This window comes from Macrobrachium nipponense, chromosome 39, assembly GCF_015104395.2.
Source record: "Macrobrachium nipponense isolate FS-2020 chromosome 39, ASM1510439v2, whole genome shotgun sequence".
Taxonomy (NCBI): domain Eukaryota; kingdom Metazoa; phylum Arthropoda; class Malacostraca; order Decapoda; family Palaemonidae; genus Macrobrachium; species Macrobrachium nipponense.
Window position 1 is genome coordinate 10,969,668 of NC_061099.1, and position 22,312 is coordinate 10,991,979.

General features: G+C 37.8%; 1 protein-coding gene across 1 annotated transcript in view; it reads left to right on the plus strand.

The window, feature by feature from the left end:
* LOC135210112 (vascular endothelial growth factor receptor kdr-like) overlaps window positions 1–22,312 on the plus strand; it is a 306,237-nt gene that overhangs the window by 66,515 nt on the left and 217,410 nt on the right. The gene's annotated exons all lie outside the window — the stretch shown is intronic.

Here is a 22,312-nt window from a genome sequence, read left to right on the forward strand (position 1 = left end):
CTCTCTCTCTCTCTCTCTCTCTCTCTCGTGACTTGTAGGAGTACCACAAAAGGCATTTCAAGGCGATGATTACTACCTCATGAGTTGAAGTGATCGCTGGGCCATCCTCTTTTCATCTAGAATAAAGTGATGGTGACGGGTATTGTCACTATTCAAGAGCAAAAGCTGTCCAAACTGTACTTCAGACAAATTAGAGGTCAATCGCTCAGCCTTATCGGGACTGAGGCATTTTTAATGTTTATTAGGGAGGACATCAACGATAACTACCGCGTCGACATTTGACCACTGACCACCTACACCATTTCCCCCCACAGTCAAATCCTGCCATTTCACTTTTGCGTGAATGCTCCTTTCTCCTAAGAGGTCCACTTCCACTCCATATTATTTGTGTTGTACATAATAATATATAAATATTCAAAACATGCGCGGGATCAGTCTTACGCTCGTATGACTCAAAAACTATAACAATAACCGTGTAATTTCTCTCTTCATTGACACTATCATCGTCCCCGCAATTATTTCGGAATAATTTGAATATTTCATCGTTCTTGAACCCACACGGGGGTTAGTGCCATCTGTGCACCTCCTGAGGTGCACTGTAGGCATTATTTGAGGTTCTTTGTAGCGTCCCTTCGGCCCTTATCTGCATCCCCTTTCCCTCCTTTTACTGTACTTCCATTCATATTCCCTTTCTTCCATCTTACTATAAACACTCCTAACAATTGGTTCTTAGTGAACTTCTTTGAGGTTTTCCTCCTGTTACGCCTTTCAAGCTTTTGTCCTGTCAATTTCCGTTTCAGCTCTGAATTGACCTCGTAGGTGCCAGCTTTGGGCCTTTGGCCAAAATTCTTTATTCTGTTCTTTATCGTTCTTGAAAAATTTACACTAACGCCTTATTAATTTCTTTAATAAGTTCATTAGGGAATACTCTTGGGCGATGCTCACAGTAGATGTTATGCAGCATATTAGGTCAGTACTGCTGCACTGTAGTTAAACAGAAATAAAAAGTGCCCGGTCGTCAGAATTCGAGGTGAGAGGTAAATAAGATAAAAACCATATATATATATAGGGTATATATATATAGTATATAGTATATATATATAGATATAGTATATATATACATATAAATATATATATAGTATATCATATATATATATGGATATATATATATAGTTTATATATATATATATATATATATATATATATATATATATATATATTTATATGTATGTATATATATATAGTGTGTGTATATATACATATATATTTGTGCGTTTAGATAGATGAGGGAAGGGAGATCCTTTAAAGGAATAGCTCGTAAGAGGAAAAATATAAATGTCGACGTGTTTCCTGTGTAGTACAAGTCTTTGGACGCGCCATAAGAACATGAATTGCTATTAAAATAACGAAGAAATGATTCGCATTAATTCCAGTTTCTTTGCTCAATATATTTTAGATGCAATAACCAAAGACTAACAAATGTAGAGAGCATAAAAAACGTAGACCAACATCCTTGATAAGACTTTTATATTTAACTCCCGAATATTGAGGCCTCAGATATAAAGGAAACCGAAGGATTAGAGAGAACATTGACTTTGATGATGACCAAATTTGGTCATACTCAACACTGCGCTCTTAAGCAGAAAATGGCCTTTCTTTAACTCTTGATTTCTCTGTTTACTAAGAAGGTAGTTACGTGTATGTATCTATATATATATATATATATATATATATATATATATATATATATATATATATATATATATATAAATATTTATACATATATATATATATATATATATATATTTATATATATATATATATATATATATATATATATATATATATATATATATATATATAATATATATATATATATATATATATATATATGTATATATATATATATATATATATATATATATATATATATATATATATATATATATATATATATATATATATAGTGTGTATTGAAGTCAGTCCTGAGTTTTAGATGAAGTCAAAAACATCAGAAGAAAAGGAACAGATTTCTTCTATTCATCCACTATCATGGATATTTGTTCAATTAAAGCTATTAATACTTTTTATGAAAAATAAGGAAAAAGAAATGCACTGAAACACCCTTTGTTTGCCACATTTTATCGGATTTGAAGTTGTAAAATCTTTTCATAAATTTTTTAATATAAATGTATCTTTCATATACAATAATGTAAAAACAAAAAAGAAGGAAAAAGACATGCTCGTAAAATAGCCCTTGAAAAGATAGCAGTATTGATTCGAAATTCCATGTACGAATTGTGATTTATTTTCATTAGGTCAGACCAGTAAAAAAATTGAACACCAGATTAAAACAGCACAAATATTCAGTAAGAACAGATCAGACAAATAATGCTTTTTTTTTTTTTTACTACATTTAAGTGAGAAGTCCCACAGAATACATTGGACGCAAAGCCAAATATTGTCATGTTTTAACGAAACTATTTTAAGGAACTTGTTAGAATCTTTTGATTCAGTTAACCTGGGTGAATAATTTTTATTATAAGTCAAGGATTGTTTTCTTTTGACCCGGTAATAAAACATATGTTCCAGAAGGAATTGAAAGGGAATAAAGAGGATTGCCAATAATTTGATTTAGATTTTAATCTGTTGACCGTTCTGTAACCTCCCAAACTTTTTGTATTCCCTTTCGACTTGTACCCAACATTTAAATAGGCCCTTACTTCTCTATCTCTTTAGTTGCTGTGACCATGTCTTGGTATTAGGACGAAAGCACTTAGCATCTCCGGTATTTCAATATATATATATATATATATATATATATATATATATATATATATATATATATATATATATATATATATATATATATATATATATATATATATATATATATATATATATATATATATATATATATATTATATATATATATATATATATATATATATATATATATATATATATATATATATGTGTGTGTGTATATATATATACACACACACACACACACACACGCACTAGCTGACCAACACGGTGCTGCTGGAGAAAACTGAATGACAATCGAACATTTATTACCTTAGAAAGGAAGTAACACATGACGTGGTTTTGGTTAACATGGTTATTTAAAGTAATGAATTTTAGGCAAAATTATTGACCAAAGGAAAGAAGAGCATTTTCAGTGATAGTACACATACTTTACACGTCAATAGAATGAATGCACACATACTTTACAAGTTGGCCTGCCACCACTGCAGAGCCCCATTTTCGCAAGTTTGCACGGTGGACACGAAAGTGTACGAACCTACGTTCGCCCAACACTCCACCTAATACACACCATTCCAAAATGTTAACCCATGGCTGGATAATTTGCTGAAACCTGCAGTAAATAAGGTAACAACAGAATGCGGGAGTACGGGTTTGAAACGTATGCGAAAACCTTCTTTGGGTCAAATGAGGGCTGCGTGCAAAATGTTGCCTAGCTCGGTCAAGCTGTTCAGATTTCTATAGATTACAAGTTTGCATGTTTATTTACATTGATAAATGTGTGTAATAAAATGCGTGTGTGTGTGCTCACGCTTTTTCATGGGTACAAATGAATAAGCACACACAAACAATCACAAACATTTTGTGTATATATATATATATATATATCATAGAGATATATATATATATATATATATATATATATATATTTTTTGTATATATATATATATATATATATATATATATATATATTTTGTATATATATATATATATATATATATATAGTATATATATATATATATATATATATATATATAAATATTTATATATGATGCATATATATATTTATATATATATATATATATATATATATATATATATATATATATATATATATATATATATATCTTAAAGGCATGGTAGTTAATTGTTAGTGTCAGCTCTTTCCTGTTAGAGACAAGCACTGGATTCCTCGAAGAATACAGAAAAGAAAAAAAGACAGGAAAGATGACCAATGCACTTTGAGGTCGGTGACGCCTCGGAAATACCATGCCTTGGGCATGGAGCACCCGTGTTTGCTGGATACCACACGGGGTGTGTCTGTGATTGAGTTCGTAGCGAACGATATATGACTTTGGTTATGGGGAATAAGGTTGAGAGAGAGCACTCAATGATTACTTGTGACAGAGTGCGGAACACGCCTGGAAGAGGTGTTGAGAGGTGTTGCAGACCCATCGAATAAGGTAACGTAAGAAAGAACTTTGAAATAGTTAACCTTTGAAGTGATAATTATTATGTGGGACAAAGAGAAGTGTGGTGCGGTACACATTCCTTTTGATTAATTTTCATGGGTAAAGTGGTGTAATAATTGTGGTCTCTTTATTTCAGATGGGTTCAAAGTCACCATATAGAAAAATGGATTCTCTAAGACTTTATTGACTTATTAAAATGTTGTGGTTAGTCGGACATTATAAGATTAAAGGGGGTACTTACTTAAACGGGCTACGATCACATCCCATTACAGGTGTCATTCAGTACCCCATCCCTCCCTACCGTGAACCCACTAACTGGCCGCCCTCCAGCGGTTAACTGGGAGTTTAAAAACCAACAGAAAACCAGATACTTTAGGGCGACCACGGAAACCAGGTTGCGGTCAATAATTGAACCGGCTGATGCCTTACTGTGTACCAACACAAAATGTAGAAATGACCACCACAAGAGGGATCTGAATGAATTCTATTCGAACATAATCTCCGCTATGCTTGCTTCGGGCAGGACTGCCTTTAGATTTCGTCAAGGTAATTCTCGTAATATACCTGGTTGGAATGACTTGGTTAAGGATCTGTATACATACTCACGAGAAATTTTTTTACTGTGGAGGCAAAATGGCAGCCTGGGGGAAGGACACACTGCATTACTAATGAGGCAGGCGAGAGCGCAATTCAAACTTGCTCCTAAGCACTGCAGGTTAAATGAAAAACAACTAAGAGCCGATGCAATGTCTAGAAACGTAGAATCTGGTGATTACCTTCGTCTTTGGAAAGATATCCAGTCCTTAAATCCCAAAACTAAAAAGCTATCACAGAGAGTAGGGGAAGCAGTCGGAGACGAGGCTATCGCAAGGATGTGGGGTGATGACTTCAACAATATCCTGAATTGCAAAATGATCAGGATTCCCGAAGCCAGGTAGATAACCTCCTTAATGATAACATTCAATTTCATTTTGCAGACCGTATTACGCCAGGTAACATCAGCGATGCCATAAACAGCATACCTAATAATAAATCGCCCGGCTGTGATGGTCTTCCCGCAGAGGCTTTCAAATTCTGCTATCCGATAATTTACATTTTGCTAGCTGCCTTATTCAATGCGTGCATAATTCACCAGTTTCTTCCAGACTCCCTACTCTTAGTTCACTTGATACCATTAATCAAAAACAAGCTAAAGGATGCAGCTGACCCTGGCAACTACCGGCCAATTGCAATCACAATGATCGCATCGAAGATACTTGAGTCGGTCTTCTTGTGAGACTTCTCCCCTTTCTACACACCACTGACAACCAGTTCGGGTTAAAGCAAACCACTCAACCGATACCTGCATCTACATACTGAAAGAATTGCTGAACTTCTACCTATCATCAGCATCTCCGGTTTTCCTGTGTTTCGTAGATGGGAGAAAAGCATTTGACAGAGTAAACTACCTGAAGCTATTCCTGAAGCTGCATAAAAGGGGCACACTCCTATATCTAATTGGCATTTTACATTGCTGGTTCTCCACACAGCAATTCTGTGTCAAATGGGGCAACGTATTATCGTACACTTTCGGCTCCCTAAACGGGCTTCGGCAAGGGGGCATTCTCTCTCCATACCTGTTTAATACGTACACAAATGCCTTGAATGTCAAACTGAACTCACTCCCAATCGGACGCACTGTCAATGAAACAACTATAAACAACCCTCTGTTACGCCGACGATATGGTTCTGATTTCCCCATCAGTGCATGGCCTCCAACGACTCATCGACACTTGCCGCCAATATGCAGAGGAATTTGATATAATCTACAACGAAACCAAGACCCAGTGCATGTCGCTTCTCCCGAGATCGCTTAAGCATATTGCAGAACCACAAATTTTCCTCAGAAACCATCGGCTGGAATTTGTGCGCGAATTCCGTATTTGGGTCACATTATTACCGACGACCTAAAAGATACGGCAGACACTGAACAGAGGCGTCGTAAACTATGTGCAACTGGCAACATGATTGCAAGGAGGTTTGCCTTCTGTCACCGAGACGTGAAACTGCTGCTCTTCCGCTCGCACTATTACAGTATCTATGGCTGTTCCCTCTGGACGAACTATACCCGAGAGACCATGAGACGTATCACTGTTGTGCACAATGACATTCTGAGACGCCTCACAAACACTCCAGCTACCACTCCGCCACACAGATGTTCTTAGAAAACCACCTGGACAATTTAAAAATCATTGTAAGGCGAACAATGTCCAGCCTGGTAACCCGAGTGAGAAACAGCAGCAACTCGCTCATACAAAGCATCCCAAGGAATGAAGCAAGAAGATCTAAATTGTGGGAAAGATGGGAAAATGAGGCCTTTGTCCCCTAAAGGACTTAATCTCTGTATTAGCAAGATGCCATCTGCAGATTTTGTCATTATATTTATTGCTGATATTTTATTTTTCCATTATTTCTGTGATTACTATCAAGTTAAAGTTTTATAGATAAATATATATATATATATATAATATATATATATATATATATATATATATATATGTATATTATATATATATCTATATATTATATTATAATATATATATATATATATATATAGATAATATGTATCACATTCAATTTATGTATTTAGCCCTCTGGACCAGACTACTGTAACCACCTAAGGTCTAGTGAAATTTTTCAAGCTATATAATTTGTGCACTAACTGTTATAACTCTCAATGCATTTTTTTTCTCACCAATATTATTACTATTACCAGTATTATGATTACTATCTTTTATGCTACCTCAGCTATTTTGTGGATAAGTCCCGATTACTAATTTTTCCTATCATGTTGACTTATATATCTAGATTGTGTATGTTACTGTGTATTTGTATGTTCATTGTATATGGTCTTGAACCGAAATAAAGGATATTATTATTATTATAAACATGATTTGAAGAGGAAAACGATAGTTTAACGTTTTTTTTTGGGGCCAGAGTTAATTCATTTTATTCTATTTTTATTAAATGATTTGTTCATTTTAATATTAGCTAATTTGGGAAATAAAAAGTATATTTTTGTATCTACAGGGATTTATTAGCCTAGCTTGCATTTTCAGCTAACGCCTAGAGAGATTCTGCCACAGAACAATGGTAAGGTGTAGTTGCCTGTTAGCAGTTTGTTTCATTTTGTTTAAACGAGTATCATTCGGCCTAAAAACTCGTTTAAGATATATATATATATATATATATATATATATATATGTGTGTGTGTGCGTGTGTGTGTATGTTTGTGTATACACAAACATATATTTGTGCATTTAGATGGATGCAGGAGGGAGAGTCCTTTATAGGAAATGGGTGGTTCGTAAGAGGAAAAATTTAATCGGTAATGTATCCTGTGTGTGTGTATATATATATATATATATATATATATATATATATATATATATATATATATATATATATATATATATACACACACATTAAAGGCCCATTAAACCACTGTTTTAAAATAATGACTATATTTCGGTGGACTTACTTCCACCCTTATCAAGCAGTAATGACCGGAGTTTCATTAGTGAAATATATAGTAAATATGCCTAAGGTGGATGCCTGGGACCCACGATGGCTCAGCAGCGTCCCCAGGCATCACCTAAGGGCATATCTCCTATTATACATATATTTTCACTAATGAAACTCCCTCTGGTCATTCACTGCTTGATAAGGGTGAAAGTAAGTCCACCGAAATATAGTCCTTAGTTTCAAAACAGTGTTTTAAAGGGTCTTTTATACACACACACACACACACACACATATATATATATATATGGATATATATATGTATATATATAATGTATATATATAATATATATATATATATATATATATATATATATATATATATATATATATATATATATATATATATAATATATATATAATATATTATATATATAATTCTCGGTTTAAATGACAGAGGAAAAAAATATAATAACAAAAGCGTAAATGATCAAACTGGAATATCTGTGAACACGAGGTCTAATCTTTTACCAGAATTATGCGTGGGTTCCTGCATGTAAAATACGAAAGTAAAAGTTTTTTTATTTGAAAAAATACACTCCTAGAATTATCTATTTACCATCATCCCAGTGCTCTTCCCTCTTGACTTCCTCGATTCACAGTCCCGTGAATTTTGCACAAAATGAATGAACTCACTGTAGCGCATGCTGCTTGTCTAACTGGCCACAAACTGGATCTACGGACTCTACTGAACGGGCACCTCTGATGAGTCTCTGGTCACGGATTATGACTAACGCACCTCTTGCTATTGAGGAGTAAACCTGCTGTGTGTTGCTCCTTGGGCAGCCTGTACTAGGTTTTCCTTCTAGCATACTCAGATTTTATGCCTGTATCAAAGACCACGCCCCTTTCTCTCTCTCTCTCTCTCTCTCTCTCTCTCAAGATGCCTTTGTGTATTTGTTATTTGGAGCGTTTGTGGATGTGTAAGACGTTTTGATTTTGTTTATGTTTCCCAGCATTATAATGCAACTGACATATTATAGGGATTTCAAGTTACCTAGCTATAATCAGTATGTAACATAAATTAGCAATGGGTTCTTTGGTTCTTTATGAAAATGTGAGCTTTGAAATATTGTCTTAAAAGTTTGTCTATTATTTATAGTGTAAAATATCACTTTTCTTACTGTGTGCGCCGTTTCTAGGATCACACTCTTCTGCATGAGTCCTGGAGCTACTTCAGCCTCTATTTTTTCTAGATTCCTTTTCAGGGATCTTGGGATCGTGCCCAGTGCTCCTATGATTATGGGTACAATTTCCACTGGCATATCCTATATCCTTCTTATTTCTATTTTCAGATCTTGATACTTATCCATTTTTTCCCTCTCTTTCTCTTCAACTCTGGTGTCCCATGGTATTGCGACATCAATGAGTGATACTTTCTTCTTGACTTTGTCAATCAACGTCACGTCTGGTCTATTTGCACATATCACCCTATCTGTTCTGATACCATAGTCCCAAAGGATCTTTGGCTGTTCATTTTCTATCACTCCCTCAGGTTGGTGCTCGTACCACTTATTACTGCAAGGTAGCTGATGTTTCTTGCACAGGCTCCAGTGGAGGGCTTTTGCCACTGAATCATGCCTCTTTTTGTACTGGTTCTGTGCAAGTGCCGGGCATTCGCTTGCTATGTGGTTTATGGTTTCATTTTTCGTATTGCACTTCCTACATATGGGAGAGATGTTATTTCCGTCTATCGTTCTTTGAGCATATCTGGTTCTTAGGGCCTGATCTTGTGCCGCTGTTATCATTCCTTCAGTTTCCTTCTTTAGCTCTCCCCTCTGTAGCCATTGCCATGTGTCATCACTGGCTAGTTTTATAGTCTGTCTCATGTATTGTCCGTGCATTGGTTTGTTGTGCCAGTGCTCTGTTCTGTCTGTCATTCTCCTGTCTGTATATTTCTGGGTCTTCATCTACTTTTATTAGTCCTTCTTCCCATGCACTCTTAGCCACTGGTCTTCACTGGTTTTCAAATATTGCCCAAGTGCTCTGTTCTCGATGTTGACGCAGTCCTCTATACTTAGTAGTCCTCTCCCTCCTTCCTTTCGTGTTATGTATAGTCTGTCCGTATTTGCTCTTGGGTGTAGTGCTTTGTGTATTGTCATATGTTTCCTGGTTTTCTGATCTATACTGTGGAGTTCTGCCTTCGTCCATTCCACTATTCCTGCGCTGTATCTGATTACTGGCACTGCCCATTTGTTTTGGCTTTTATCTTTTATTTATTTTCTGGCGTTGAGTTTTGACTTGAGTATCACCTTGAGTCTCTGCATATATTCTTTCTTGATCGTGTCCTTCATCTCTTGGTGTTTTATATCCCCTCCTTCCATTATTCCCAGGAATTTGTATCCTGTCTCATCTATGTGTTTGATGTTGCTCCCATCTGTTAGCTTTATCCCTTCAAGTCTCATTACTTTGCCTTTTTGTATGTTGACTAAGGCGCATTTTTCTATTCCAAACTCCATCCTAATATCCCCAGATACAATCCTTATGGAGGAGTTATGAAGTTCTATTTGACAACGTCTGTGTGTGTGTGTGTGTGTGTGTGTGTTAGAGAGAGAGAGAGAGAGAGAGAGAGAGAGAGAGAGAGAGAGAGAGGGTGTAATTGCTGTATGGATGGTTAATGGCTGAATTGGTTGTTGGTGGGTTCTGGGCTGTCTGCTGGTCCTGTTGATTGTTAGAGTTCTGTGTTTTGAGTGTTTTTGAGTCAGTCTTTAGTCAGAAGCTGTGAGAGACAGTAGTGTTGGCAGCATTCAGTTAAGCATTGAAATTCGTTTGAGTTGTGATTTGTTGTTAGTTATTGTTAAGTGGTGTTGTTACTGAGGGTGTATGTTGCTTTTTTTTGTGTTGTTTGTGCAGTGGTGTTTTGTTGAGTTTTTGTTAGGTGTGAGGTCGTGGTTGTGTTTCTTGGTTGTTTGCTGTGTTGTTTTATGGTTGTGTTCCTTGGTTGTTGTTGAGTTGTGGTTGTTCTTTGGTGGTTGTTGTTGTCATTGGTTGTTGTTGGGTTGGAGTCCTTGGGTGTTGTTGTGTTGGGTTGTGGTGTTGTGGTTCTTGGTTGTTGTTGTTTGTGTTGTTGTTGTTTATATCTCTGTGACCTCGACAGCGGACAGCACAGGATAGCCCTGAGTAACTGGATTGATTGGTAAGTACATGTGTTTTGTGTTTTCATTTGGTTTTGTATAGGTGTAGGTCAATTGTCCTGCTGTATTTGTTGTGTAATGAAGAAAGTGTGATTGAGGGTGGATTTTGGTAGCTGGACTGATTAGGTATATGTGGGGGTGGGGGGGGTTCTGCAGCTTGTTTTTGAGCTTGTCATCCCGCCACATTATTTTTTGGCGCCCGAACAGGGACTGTTGGTGTATAAGCTACAGGGCAATTGGGGCAGCGAGTTGTGTGATTGGTGGAGAAAGTGAGGATGGAAGGGTTGAAGGAGATAGAGAGGCTGAAGGAGGAGTTACGGTTGGCGAGGGAAGCTAAGGGAAGGTTGGCAGTGGAGAATGAGAGGTTGAGGGTAGAGTGTGAGGAGCAGAAGAGAGAGTTAGAGGAAATGAGAGGAATGCTAAGGAGTGCGAAAGTGGAAATGAAAGAAGAGGTGAAAGGAGCGGAAGAGAGAATGGTTGAGAAAATGGATGAAAAATTGGGGGTAATGATGAATGTAGTGCAAGAGATGATGCAGGAAATGATGAAGGGATTCTTGGGAGAGGGAGCTGTAGGAGGTAGGCCTACTGGGTCTTCTGACGGGCCAGGAGTGGTAAAGGAAGCGAAAGAGCGAATGGATGAGTGTACGAGTGAAGAAGGTGATTCGGTTGTGATAGGTAAGGGGAAGAAGGGGAAGACACAGGATAAGGATAAACCTGAGGACAAGAATAAGAAAGTGGCTGAGGAAAAGAAGAAGATTAAGGGAAAGAAGGTTAGTAAGGGTGATGGACAGGATGAGACTAGGACAGAATACATTGGGGAAAGGGCTGAGAGTGATTTGAATAGCGGTGAGTGGAAACAGGTAAGTAGAAAGAAGGGTAAGAAGAGCGTAGTCAGGGGTATGGACGTGAGTATGGAAGTGGATTCGATGTATTCGGAAGAGGGAAAGATGAGTGAGAATGGAAGTAGCGAAAGTGAGAGTGAGAGTGAGCGGGAAGTACGAAAGGTTGTGTATACGAGAGAGGTACCCCGATGTGCACAATACGAGGAATATGGTAGTAGGGACATAGGGGACTTTTTTGAGGAATATGAGAGGTATTGTGAGGCAAAGTATGGGGATAACAAGAGAGTCTGGGCAAGAGAGTTAGGTAACTTTTTGACGGGATTTTTGTTGAATATGTATAGGGTAATTATGAGTGTAGGGAATGTGCCATATCGAGAGTGTAAAAGCTAGGATTGTAGAACAGGCAAAAGAGGATAAAGAGTAGCGTTAGATATAGGAGGAAGCAAGATTTTGAGGAGGCAAGAATGAATGTAGGTGAATCGTTGTCGATGTATGTCTGTAGGTTAGAAACATTAGCTAGGAAAAAGTTTGGGGACGAAGGGATAAATGAGTGTAAGGAGTTAGTGCGAAAGTTGTTGGCGACTGTACCAGAGAGTGTATATGAGTTTATAAATCTGAAGCGTAAGGAGAAAATGCGATGGACGAATGAAAGGTTAACCTGGAACGACATTTTAGAAATAGTAGAGGATTACGAGTTAGACAGGTGTATGAAAGAGAGTAGAAGTGTTAGTGTTAGGACTGAAGTAGCTGAGGTTGTACCGGAGTTTAAAAGCTATAGGGAGGCAGTTTTGGAAGGGCCAAGGCGAATGGCAGAGCGAGTGGTAGATAGGAGTGTTAGGGCAAGTAATGTGAGTGTAGTTATCCTAAAGAGATAGGAGGTTGTGCGAGTGTTGGAAGAGTAGGGTCAGTTAGTTGTAGAGCGAGATCAGTGTTATAGAGTGTAAGCCAGGACACAGGAAGAATGAATGTCGTTGGGCGTTAGGAGCGTGCTTTGGGTGTGGGCAAACAGGGCATTTGGTGAGTGAGTATAAGAAAGATAGGGATATTAAATGTTATAGGTGTGGACAGGTAGGGCATATAGCTAGTGGATGTCGGGGTACCCGTATGAACATAGTTTGCGGCAACTGCGGGAAGAATGGGCATTATGCTAGGATGTGTAAAGAACAGCGTGCGAAATGTGTTGAATGTGGAATGGAAGGTCACGTGGAGTGTGTGTAGGCGAAAGAGGATGAGTCAGGCTGGGAATTCGGGAAACTAAGTGAAAAGGGGATTCAGTTGGGTGGGTCCTCTAGTATGCAACAGTATGTTCGGGAGAATGCGATGAGTGAGTGGTTGAGGGTGAATAAATGTGAGCCAAGTGTCAGTGAGCAAATGGGTCTGGAAGATCGGCAGTTGGTGTTGGTTGAGTATGGAAGGAAGCGGAAAAAGGTAAGGAAAGGGAATGAAAGGGAGAAACGTAAGCTGCATGATAGAGGGGTTAGTGTTAGGGTAAAAATGGTGGATAAGGCTACACAGTGTAATACAGATGACTTTGGGGGGAGTAATGATACATATAGCGTGTGTGGGTTTGAATTGTCAGGGTTTAGTGAAGTTTCACCAGGAAGGGAATTGGGTAGTGAGGATGTCGTTGGCAGTATGAATGAGTCTCTTCGGGAGTTTGGCAGGAGTGTAAATGAGGTAAATGATTTGGTGGCAAGTTAGGCAGAGTACGAGAGATGTTCGGACAAGAGTTAGAGGGGGTAGATGAGATAGTGAATGGGATTTGGGGGGATGGTAGTGAGGGAGATGATAATGGTAGTCTGACTGGAAGTGATCTGGGAGAAGTTGATGGCGGTGTAACTGAGAGTGTGTATGAGGGCCCTCAAACAAGATCCAGGGGACCTGCATCTGACCATCCTTGGGTGTTGCGGAAGGCTATTTAGTGTGGGTGTTGTGAGTGAAAGGAGACGTTGTCAAATGTAACAGGGGAGGAAATATGGAGGAGTTATGAAGTTCCATTTAACAACGTCTGTGTGTGTGTGTGTGTGTGTGTGTGAGAGAGAGAGAGAGAGAGAGAGAGAGAGAGAGAGGGTGTAATTGCTGTATGGATGGTTAATGGCTGAATTGGTTGTTGGTGGGTTCTGGGCTGTCTGCTGGTCCTGTTGATTGTTAGAGTTCTGTGTTTTGAGTGTTTTTGAGTCAGTCTTTAGTCAGAAGCTGTGAGAGACAGTAGTCATGGCAGCATTTAGTCAAGCGTTGAAATTTGTTTGAGTTGTGATTTGTTGTTAGTTATTGTTAAGTGGTGTTGTTACTGAGGGTGTATGTTGCTTTTTTTGTGTTGTTTGTGCAGTGGTCTTTTGTTGAGGTTTTTGTTAGGTGTGAGGTCGGCACATTGGTTGTGTTTCTTGGTTGTTTGCTGTGTTGTTTTATGGTTGTGTTCCTTGGTTGTTGTTGAGTTGTGGTTGTTCTTTGGTGGTTGTTGTGTTGTTGTTGTCATTGGTTGTTGTTGGGTTGGAGTCCTTGGGTGTTGTTGTGTTGGGTTGTGGTGTTGTGGTTCTTGGTTGTTGTTGTTTGTGTTGTTGTTGTTTATATCTCTGTGACCTCGACAGCGGACAGCACAGGATAGCCCTGAGTAACTGGATTGATTGGTAAGTACATGTGTTTTGTTTTTTCATTTGGTTTTGTATAGGTGTAGGTCAATTGTCCTGCTGTATTTGTTGTGGAATGAAGAAAGTGTGATTGAGGGTGGATTTTGGTAGCTGGACTGATTAGGTATATGTGGGGCGGGGGTTCTGCAGCTTGTTTTTGAGCTTGTCATCCCGCCACATCCTTACAGTCTGGATTAGGGTATCTATTTCCTTGATGCTCTTACCATACAGCTTGATGTTGTCCATGAACTTCGGATGGTTTGTTGCCTCTTTTCTTGAGTTGGTACCCGGCATCCATCTTCTGTAGTACTTTTGTCATGGGAATCATGGCTACTACGAAGAGTAGTGGGAACAGTGAGTTGCCCTGGAAGATCCCTCTCCTGATATTAACCTCTGCTAGTCTTATTCCAGAGTTGTAAGTATTGTATTCCAGTTGCGCATTGTATTTTTGAGGAAGCTGATGGTGTTTTTCTGTGCCCCATATATTTATTTTCAGGCATTCTATTAGCCATGTGTGTGGTATCATGTCGAAGGCTTTCTTATAGTCTATCCATGCCATGCTTAGGTTGGTTCTCTTTCTCCTACTGTTCTTCATTACCATTTTGTCTATCAGGAGCTGGTCTTTTGTGCCTCTACACTTCCTTCTGCAGCCTTTCTGTTGGTGGGGGATGGTGTTTGTCTCCTCTAGGTAATTGTATAGCCTGTCACTGATGATACCTGTTAGTAACTTCCACCTCCACATTATTGGTAGGCAGGTGATAGGCCTGTAGTTACTGACTATATTTCCCTTACTCATGTCTTTTTGTACCAAGGATGTTCTTCCTGTGGTCATCCATTTGGGTGCATGGTGATTTGAGATGCAATGCTGGAGTTGTTCTGCTATTCGTGGGTGTAGGGCCTTGAAGATTTTGAGCCAGTATCCATGGACTTCATCGGGACCTGGGGCTTTCCAGTTTGGCATTTTCTTTAGTTGGTGTGTGACTGTGTCTGTCGTGATCTCTGTGAATCTTTGTTTTATTCTCCCTGTTTCTTCTTCCTTGACTTCCTGGAGCCATGTTGCATGTTTGTTGTGTGATACCGGATTGCTCCATATGTTTTCCCAGAGTCTCTTACTTGGTTCGGTTTCAGGAATTTTTTCGTGGTTGTCTTCCCCACTTAGTTGGCTGTATAGGCTTTTCTGGTTGGTTCCGAATAGTTTGTTCTTTTGGTATCCTTTATTATGTTTCATGTACCATTGGATCTTATGTGCTTTGGCCTTAAGCCTCTGTTTTACATCTTCTATTGTGTTGTTTAGTCCCCTCTCGTGTACTTTTTATTTCTCCTTGAGTTCCTCCCTTGTTTTCTTGCTTCTAGCTTTTTTCTGCCATCTCTTTCAGTTTACTCAAGTCAGACCTCATCACCATGATTTGCTTTTCCAGGCGCCTTTTCCAAGGAGGTTGCTGTTTTGGTTTCTGTTGGGTTGGTTGTGCTGGTGGTGTTGGTGTTCGAATCCCCATCAGTTCTGCTACAAGTCTTGCTCCTGCATATGCCAAGTTATTTGTTTCTGATTATTATTATTATTATTATTATTATTATTATTATTATTATTATTATTATTATTATTATTATTATTATTATTATTATTATTATTATTATCTGAAACGTTTTAGGTTGAAGCTTTTAAATGCCTTCAAGTTATTTCCACAGTAAGATGACCCTTGTCTTAAGTCATTCCTCAGATGTAATGATATTTTGCCTAATTTACAGGAAGGCAGAGAGTTTTTCTTCTGTTGACTAACTTACTAGAGGTAGACGAACAGATTAAATAAGCGAAAAATCAACTTGAATGACTAAATCGTGTTGGCCCACCTGAAAAGGGTAAAAATAACCAGTTTATTCCCAGCCATAGTGCTAGGTTTCGCTACAGTGTCATCATCCTTTATGTATAGTCTTTCGCCTGTGGTGGGTTACTGCCACAGTGTTGAATTCTCTCAAAAATTTCTGAAACAAGGCTGAGTTCGAGTCCACAAAACCCAAGTTCCTGGCTGTTATGAATCCAGACTGTTCAGTTCAGAGTCGAACTAGACCTAAGGTTCAGTGCCTGAGTTTGCCTAAATCTACCCCCTTTGCGTACAAAGCCAAGGTTTTAGATTTCGATTACAAGGAATCACGCAGTCAGTCGCTCTTCGGGATCATTAAAACAACGAAATTGAATCTATTTAATTCAATTAATGAAGTAAATACACGCCATTTCGCAAAAGAATCTTTAGCTAACGTCGTAATATTTTTATGTAATCGTTTTCTTGCACAGTTGCAGTTACGAAGAACGGTAGTTTTTATCATAGCTGTTATTCTAAAAGGGTATACTTTATCAACAAATGATATGTCCTTTGGAGAAAGCGTGTGTATGTACACTTATGTAAACTTACATTTTCGAGTACGTACTGTATACATAATACATATTTTTACTTTGGAAGCACACAGATAAAGTGTGGTATAGCGCATGCTGTTGCTCTATCTATCTTTTGATTGTCAAGAGCTGATTTGTAATTGTATCGTTTCCTCACAATTTACTTAATTTATTCTCGTAACGTATTTTTTAACTTATGAACTTTCTGAAAACATTATATTCCTATTTTCCTAGCTTATTTTCTTACTGTTTCTGAAAACATAAGACTGTGAAGGAGAGGAGGTATACGTGTCCCATTTGTTGCCCCGTTACTAAATTTCAGGACCATATCTCTCTCTCTCTCTCTTTCTCTCTCTCTCTCTCGTTCACAAACAGTTAAATGTCCAGTAGTCCATATTACCTGTTGCAGCTTCTCAGTTTGATTCAGGGTTCTTCTAATCCAGTTTTCTATTTTAATTTTATCCTTAATAATTATAAACCAGGTGATTCTGAGCTCACCTTCATGCTTTGACTGGGAATCGTTACCTAATTTTGCCAATTGACTAATATTGGAGGATCCACGAAGACGCATAGTAAACCTTAGCAGTTGTAAAGCCAGAGAAATCCCAAGAACCAAATTAGTCATTGTATAAAAGCACTGAGGATCATCGTTCCTCTGCAGCAAGCAGTTTTCAGCTGAGGCCAATGACCCTTCCTCATTATATAGGGTAGAATACAAACGAAACAATATTAAGCTTCATAATGAGGCTTAATAGTATTCAGATCTAACCTTGTCTTGATTAGGTTTGAAGTCACGGCTTGGGTATTGAAGTCAGCTCCTCTTCCATCTGGTATTGAAGTCAGCTTCTCTTCCATCGTACCACAAATTAGGGAGAGCGAATCACGAAAGAAGTCCACAAATAAAAGGACAAAAACGATGGCACTCTTGAGAAGACGACGTTAGATAGTATTGTTTCGAAACGAGCGGAAACAAACCGAGGATGATTCGTTCAAAGAGCAGCATCCCTAGAACATTCCAAGGAGACGACAAATAGAGACCTTCAGGTTATGTTCTGGCATTAGCTCACTATCTGAATGAAAGCTTTTCTGCGAGTTTTATATAGAATGTTTTCAGTATAAAGCATTTATTTTTAGAATGATTAGATTCTATCTTATTTCTAATACGTATTCTAGACAACCAGTCATGCAGAATACGAGAAAGAAATATGGAATAATAGTTGACATTGTGTAATTATTTTACTGCACCTGTCCAGTTATGGATTGCTGTAATGGACAACCTCCACCATAATATTGCAGGAAAATTTTGCTAAAGACCTGTCATATAAATAGTTTTGGGGATGGCATTGGATAGATCAGCATTAATATTTAGTATGGGTTTCACATTTCGTCGCTAGTAATCAACTTCGTATAGATTATCCGTATAGACCATTAGATTAAAAGCAGAGAGAGAGAGAGAGAGAGAGAGAGAGAGCCCCACAAGTGGCGGAGCATAGAACTGAATTTATTGCCTTAAGATTCCTTGTTTTTCTTGTTACCCGGACCAATCTATTGGTAAGTCATTTAAATAATTTCAGTATCTGTTGACGTCTTTACTCTTTTGTGAATTATTATTTGAAGCTTATGTCTTACCTCTTAGGGTTGTGGAAGGTGTGATATTCCGCACGGAAGCTGTATCCAACTAAAATATGACCTTTTTTTTTTTTTTTTTTTTGTCGGCTAGTAGCCGGCTGAAAAAGTTTGTTCCTTAAGGAAGTACAAGGTTCAGAGTCCTTTGTGCGTTACTAAACCAGCATCTCGTTCAGTAAAAGACGTTGTAGCCCATTTCAGTTTGACACGTGAATAAGGCAGGTATTGAATAGCGATCCGAAATAGACTGGCCCAGACTGGCTACCCATGGTTTTCACTGGGCCATCCTTAGTATGTGTGTGTGTGTGTGTGTGTACCACTGATCATAACTTCCAGTACGTTCTCTATGAAATTCAAGTTGAATTAATCACTGCAGTTGCCATATAGCTAATTGGGGGGAAACCACGTCGGCATATCAGAAAGACAACTTTTGGTCTTATGATTCAAGTGTAATTACGGTGTCGACCCTGAATCATAAAATGCTCATTAGATGGCGTCAGAGGATGATTCACAGGAATACTATTATGTGGATTGACTTATTTGAAATACCAAAGACACGAAATTCTCCAGTGGAAATCAATATACCAATTTCATCGCGTATATATAAAAAAACTAATACACCAAGTGAGCTTGTTTATTGAGCCATTAAATTTCAGGGAAAACAAACTATATTTATTCTGATGACTTGACTCGACTCCAAAAGGTCATTTGAGCATACGATCGAAATGTCAATCCTGTGAAACGAATTATGAAAATATATATTTCGTATAACTCCCGATTTTTATGTTTGACCATATACGTTAGTTATAAATGTCAGGTGATGTGTGTGGGTGTTCCTTACGCTTATACAATCTTTATAGGAGCCAAACCTGTGACCTTTAACAGGTTTTGAAAGCAACGATGCCTTTATGCTCATAATAACTGGTGGCGTAGTTTACGATTCCTATGGACTCGAGAAGGGATTGGCCCTGGTTCTTGTTAGAGTATAGAATTTAGGCTAAAAGCCAATCCTTGGAACCTGTGAGATCATTCAGTGCTGAAAGGGATGCAACCAAACCTTGGCTTCCCTACTAATGTAACATAGGCTAAGCTAACTTAAAATGGTGGATTTTTCATGACTGGGCAGTTTGAACCCTCACCTAACATGACCTAGACCACCATGAATATTCTAATATAAAGGACCTAGACCACCATGATCATTTTAATATAAGGACCTAGACCACCATGAAATACTAATATAAATAATATAACGAGTTTCTCCCGGAGGTAACCTTGCACACTCATGACTGGGAGCAGCATCTGGAAGATAAACCTTTGTTGCTAATGATGTGATACTCCAATTTCCTATCAGTATGGAATCGAGTATGGGACATGGTCGAACGATGATCATGTTGTTTATTCCCATAGGGAATGTGAAGGACAATTGAATGATTCATGTATATGCAGATAAGGATATAAGGACATATATTTGAAATCTATTGTTATTTTGAATGTGTTCTGTTTGGGAAGGGTTAACTGATTAAACTAGCACTTGCACGATCATTTTCGTTTTTCTGTTGTGTAGTAGTTAGGTAACTTTGAACTAATACAAATTTTATAGCATCTCGGGAAAAATCCTATTTGTTTTCTGATCCTCTCATTTTTCGTCAATGGCTGGCTCTTGACCTGTTTCAAAAGTATGGAAAAAGTGTGGTTGGTTAAAAAGCTTTGCTAACGGCAGTCTGTACTGGCATTGGGATGTACAATATGAGCTGCAAGTGCTTATCTCATATAATATTGTTTGCTGTCCATTATTTTACATGGAAACAACTCATTTTTGTATTTTTCCAGTCCCTTGTACTATATCACAGCCATAAGGTACCCTTTGGCAACTGGGATTGTTAGGGTGGGAATCAAAAGGGGGTCGAGATGACAAAAAAGAATGATGTAAGCCATGTGATGAGCAGAAGGAAAAATGATTGGTTTTTGTTCATGGGGAAATCAGGATCAGTCATCGACATATAGAGAACAAAGGTGCCACAAGGCCAATGCCAATTACAGGAATGTATCTTAACCTTACCCTCCACAGCCTAACCAAGGGCAGAAGTCTCCCCCCCCCCCCCCCCAACCAACCACACAACCCCAACCTGCCCTAGCATACCCTAAATCATAGAGTAAATTGTAGAGATGCATGTAACCTAAGCTACCCCAAACCTAACCTGACTAGGGTAGTCCAACATCATCCTCATTCTCTCCTCACCTCCTTAGCTGACCTGGAAGACCATAAACCATACAGTTGGAATACAGAAGTTCATCCACAGTTAATATTGCATATCAGGTGTAAGCAAGTAAGGCTGTAGCCTCTGAATTTTGGTTACATAACTATTATGTATCAGGAAAAAAGATGGGTTAAGTGTGCACATGTAGTGCTTGTGCTTCAAGCAGCTAACACCTCCCAAACAGTTTTTTGAAAAAAATTAACAGAACACAGTACTTTAAAAACACCAACACAACACTTGGACTTCCATGCATGTCCTCATTTTTATCAGGAAATCCTTAACTTGCCTTCTTACTCCCCGTGAGAGAAAGAACAAAATGACCATTAACAATATGAATAGTTGTGATTTTAGCCCTTTTGGTCCTGTTGCTCTATTTATTTTCATTTTCTGCAGTTAGTTTTTTACTTCTCCCCATACAGTAATCTCTCCCGTGGGTTTATTATAATTCCATCAACTTTAGATTGGATAGCGCCCATGTCCTCGTACAGTAGATTGTGAAGGAACATATGTTATTCATCCAATTGTAGGCAGCATCAGCCAGTCAGTATGTGAGGGAAATGAAGTGAATATGATTGAAATAAATGCAGATGAAAGTCAATAAATTCCTCAACTCTTAAAAGATATCAAGTCTTCACATCCAAGAAAAACAAAGTATTCAAGATTTACAAGTCTGTAAAGTGGATGCCACAGATGCTACAAAAAGAAGCTTGATCACATCCTGACGTTAATTAATGGTCTGTATAAAGCATAGTTACCAGCTCTGTTAACAGCTGAATATCACTGTAAGGGACAATAAAAAAAACTCGCATCTTATATTTTTACTTGCTATGCACTTGAAAAAATAGTTTTGATTGATAATTAAAAATAATTCATAAATTAGAGTAACAAACAAAATGATACAACTGATAATGACCGCAGTATGCTTGGCTTTATAGCCCAACTTCATAAATCAGTCAGCAGTATGAAAAGCAAAATCACCGTAATTATAAATCATCACAACTTAATCACCTGTATCCAGTCTTCAGTACTTATAGTAAAATAGTAAATGCAATGGAATGTTTGTCTAATAACCTTTGGCAAATATGAGAAGCACATCAAAGGAACAAATTAGTCAGTCTTATCCTCGAAATATGGTGCTGAACATAAAGTGGTAGTTTACGTCCCTAATAAAATCATAAATGAAAAAAAAATAACCTTTGTGCCTCATTTGGGTATAATCCTTATTTAATATTACATGTTGGGCATAATCCTTATTTAAATATTACATGTTCCTGTCTGTAATATACAGTATTCATATAGTAATTGTAATTAAATTATACTGCATCAGATGTACATAATCTCATATGTTCATTACTTCTGTCGGTTTATTAACAGATTAAATCAGGACACTCAACCTGGTCGTGGGATGCAAACTGCCAAACTAGTGTCAGATTTGGTTTACATAGAGAACAACAACTGAATGGTGCTTGTAAGAACAGAGCGTTCGCAAATTAAACTAGTGTAAATGTTGACAAACTTTTCATATCATTTATGAAAGCGACAATGGAATGACAAAGCATCCAAAGCTGCTACTTGTGTAGCCATGTTTTTTTTTTTTTCTAAGAATGTAATTTCTTCTGGTCGTGGAATTGATCAAC